The following is a 4,245-nucleotide window of genomic DNA, read 5'->3' as shown; positions in this document are numbered from 1 at the left end:
TATCATTATTATTATTACCTGAAGCATACAATATTAAGGTATTTTCAAAACTCAAGCTATTTTTTAGTATGTGATGGCTGCATTTCCATCTTGTTTTAACATCTCATATAAGTAAATAACAAAACAATTTCAAAACCATGCAATTTCTCTTTAAAGAAGAATGATGAGAATGGCTCGCTATCGTCATGCTTTGCCCTGTAATTCAGTTAAAAATAAACTATTATAATTACATTTTAAATACACAACTTAAAGAGGCGTACAAAATGTTTTGCTTGTGATTCCTAAATCACTCATTACCTTCACCACATTTTTCCCATGGTCAGTCTATAGATCTGTTTTCTACTCTATGAATATGTCTGTCAGTTTCACCATTGTCTTGGTGAAACTGCCTTACCCTGATCCCCCACCTCATTTCTTTGCAAGCATTCATCATTAATCCATTGTATTCTCAGTCTGTCACCCAGGCTGGAGTGCATTGACTTGATCTCAACTCATTGCAACCCGTGCCTCCCATGTTCAAGCGATTCTCCTGCCTCAGCCTCCTGAGTAGCCGGTAGCTGGGACTACAGGCACATGCCATCACACCCAGCAAATTTTTGTATTTGTAGTAGAGACAAGGTTTCACCGTGTTGACCAGGCTGGTCTCAAACTCCTGACCTCGAGGGATCCACCCGCCTTGGCCTCCCAAAGTGCTGGAATGACAGGCATGAGCCGCCTCTCCCAGTAGTGGCAATCTTTAAGAACAAACTCTTCTGTTTCTGCACATCCAAATGACTAATGTTCAGGATACAGAAGTAGCATATTAAATAACATTATTAAAGTTTATACTTCTGGGAATGCTTTTTGCAGACCAACCCCACCACCAAAAAAAAAAGAAAAAAGTTGTAATAGCAAGACAAAAGACAAAAATAAATCTCTTTGAAGACATTACATAGCTATTAATAGATACAGAGTCAGAGTTAGGTGGCCAGACTTGAGTGGCGAGAATATCAGAGCAAAGAAATACATTTTGAGATAAACCCAGAAGTCTGCAGGGCTTTTTCCTTGAGGCTTTTGCCAATTTAAAAGCAAAGCAAAGAAATACATTTTGAAATAAACCCAGAATCCTGCAGGGCTTTTTCCTTGAGGCATTTGCCAATTTAAAAGCACAGGGCTGAGAAGCTAGGAAGCTGGGCCGCAACAGACACTTAAATGAGGCTAGAAAGCTGAGCAGAGCTTTCAGCAGTCTAACAAGCCTAAGAAACAAAAATTAGAGTTCAGGGTTCAGCAAGAAAAGGCCCCAGTAAACACGCTAGACCTCCCATTAGGACACCCAGAAGCTATACTCTAAGAGGTAAGGTAAACCAGAAATAAATGGTGTTCACAGAAGACTAAAACCTAGTCCTGAACCAGTGTAATCCCAATGTGATTAATAGGGGTTAATATGATCTGCTCCGTCTCTACCTCCCTACCAGAGCGTTTTACAGCAGAAGAGAGAATTCATCACCAGGAAGACAGACTAATTGAAAATATCCATCCTGAAGTTCAGGGAGAAGGGAAAAAAAGAGATGGAAAGTACAGAAAAGACCATGAGGCATATGTGATACAGTGATGAGTTCTAATATGTAACAATATGTAATAGTCTCAGAAAAACAAAAAGAGAATGGAGCAGAAGCAGTATTTTAAGAGCTACTAACCAAGACTTTTCTAAAACTGTGAAAAAAAAAATTCAGTCAACAGATTCAAAAGTTCTATGAGGCTGGGCATGGTGGCTCATGCCTGTAATCCCAGCATTTCGGGAGACCAAGTCAGGTGAATCACTTGAGGTCAGGAGTTCGAGACCAGCCTGGCCAATATGATGAAACCCTGTCTCTACTAAAAATACAAAAATTAGCTGGACATGGTGGCACATGGCTGTAGTCCCAGCTACTCAGGAGACTGAGGCAGGAGAATCGCTTGAACCCGGGAGGCGGGGGTTGCAGTGAGCCGAGATCACGGCGCTGCACTCCAGCCTGGCGACGGAGCGAGATTTTGTCTCGAAAAAATAAATAAATAGAAATTAAAAATTAAAGAAAAAAATGTGGGATTTCCTGGGCTATCATGATGGTGATGAATTTCAAGTGTTTGTGGCAGTATCGCTTCCCGCCCTTTACATTACAGCTGAACATGGCCACTTGGCAGAAGCAGCTGGCCACCTGGTGTTCGTTGGTTCTGTCCATCTGCTGCCTACACAAACAGTCCAGCGTGATGGCGGCGGATGCTCAGGAGATCCTGCTCTTCAGCACCGTCAAGCTGTGGAAGCTTCCTGTGGGATCAGTCCAGGTTGTATTAGAGGAACTAAGGAAGAATGGGAACTTACAGTGGCTGGATAAGAGCAAGTCTAGCTTCCTAATCGTGTGGCAGAGGCCAGAAGAATGGGGGAAACTCATCTATCAGTGGGTCTCCAGGAGTGGCCAGAACAACTCCATACTTAGCCTGTATGAGCTGACCAACAGGGAAGACATAGAGAATAAGTTGTTCCATGGACTAAAGGAGGCCTTCTGTGGGCTCTGCAGGCCCTACAGTAGGTACATAAGGCTGAGATCATCACCATCTCACTCGGAGACCAGTGATGGCTGAGGTGTCAGGTCCATCTGTCAGAGACCTGCTTCCTTTTACTTTCTATCTTCCACCTCTCCAGGGCTTTCAGAAGGAGACAGACTCTGTGGACCCACACACTGTACCTGTGAATCCACCAGACTCAAAAGGGCTCCAGTCCTGAAGCCTGGGACCTAGGGGTGGGTTTCTCATACCCCACATGTCTGTCCTGGGATAGGGTGAGGCTGAGGCACTCCAGAGAAAAATGTGCTTCTTCAAGGCTTGCCTCCTTCCTTTCCTATCCTAGATTGCCTCTGAGCCAGGGTCTGTAAACCTAACACTTTATGTGTGTTCACATGTGGAAGTTCATACACACATGCACCTGCACATGCTTCTGTCTCCTCATCTTCCATCCCCTTAGCTGCTGTTGCCTCCCTTGTCAGGCTGCTGCTGGATCTTTCCTAGAGAATGTGGGAAGCCTGGCTGCAGGCAGCCATCCAAGCAATAGGAAGATGGGAGGCCCATGGGCCCGGCACTGACGGGCAGGGCCCAACATTGATTTATGTTATTAAAATCTCAACTGCTCCCACTTCAGACAATAAAAACTGAGCTATATGCTGCTTACAAGAAATTCAGTTGAAATATAATGATTAGAAATGTAAAAAGTAGTAAGAAGGAATAAGGTATGCCATGGAAATACTAATCAAAAGAAAGCAGATATAACTATATTAACATCCAGAGCATGACTAATAATATCTCTATTGCATAAAAGAATATAATCAGGAGTGTTTTGTAATATCTTTTTATTTAATCTGGAATTCATAGCTTGAACAAATCTCAAAAATCCATCATTTTTTTTTTTTTTTTTGAGACAGAGTCTCACTCTGTCACCCATGCTGGAGTGCGGTGGCGCAATCTCAGCTCACTGCAACTGCCATCTACTGGGTGCAAGTAATCCTCCTGCCTCAGCCTCCTGAGTAGCTGGAATTACAGGTGCCTACCACCACACCTGGCTAATTTTTGTATTTTTTTATTAGAGACAGGGTTTCACCATATTGGTCCGGCTAGTCTCAAATTCCTGACCTCAGGTGATCCACCCGCCTCGGCCTCCCAAAGTGCTGGGATTACAGGCATGAACCACCACACCCGGCCAAAAATCCATCATCTTTAATTACTGAAAATTGATCATAGTCTGTTGCAACTCTTTGAACAAGTATATTATTTATATTTTTATCCTCCAAAGACTCAAAACTAAAAAAAAACTTAAGAACTCTTGTGAGGTCTGTTCCTTTGATATTTTATCAGCAACAAAAATTTATGTGTTTTGTTTACCTCAGTTTTTTCTAAAATTGTGAAATGTATTATTTGTATCTTTGTTATGTTGAAGATGATTAATCACGGACGATGATGTACATGGTTTTGGAGTTTTTTTCTTTTCATGAAATGTTGAGAGAACAAAGCATATCCTTAGAAGCCATGACAAATTTTTTTGAAATACTTTCGGCCTAAAGGGAAATAACAAAAAGTTAAATATAGTTATTAAAGTTTATTTTGTTAGTGTTTTGAGTGCTAGTACCTCAAACAATTCTATAATGATGTGAATTATGATATAATCTAATCTTTGTTATTCTTTCTTGTATCATTTAGTTTTTAATCAACATTTTATTCAAAAAGGATATGAAGTTCTTC

General features: G+C 41.4%; 1 pseudogene; it reads left to right on the top strand.

Annotated features, from left to right (window-relative positions):
* Positions 1 to 203: 203 nt before the first annotated feature.
* Positions 204 to 3,960, top strand: LOC102115811 (vacuolar protein-sorting-associated protein 25 pseudogene; annotated as a pseudogene).
* Positions 3,961 to 4,245: the final 285 nt, after the last annotated feature.

The sequence above is a fragment of the Macaca fascicularis genome, chromosome 1, assembly GCF_037993035.2.
Source record: "Macaca fascicularis isolate 582-1 chromosome 1, T2T-MFA8v1.1".
Classification (NCBI taxonomy): Eukaryota; Metazoa; Chordata; class Mammalia; order Primates; family Cercopithecidae; genus Macaca; species Macaca fascicularis.
Note: the sequence above shows the minus strand (reverse complement) of the source record. Positions and strands in the feature narration are given on the sequence as shown.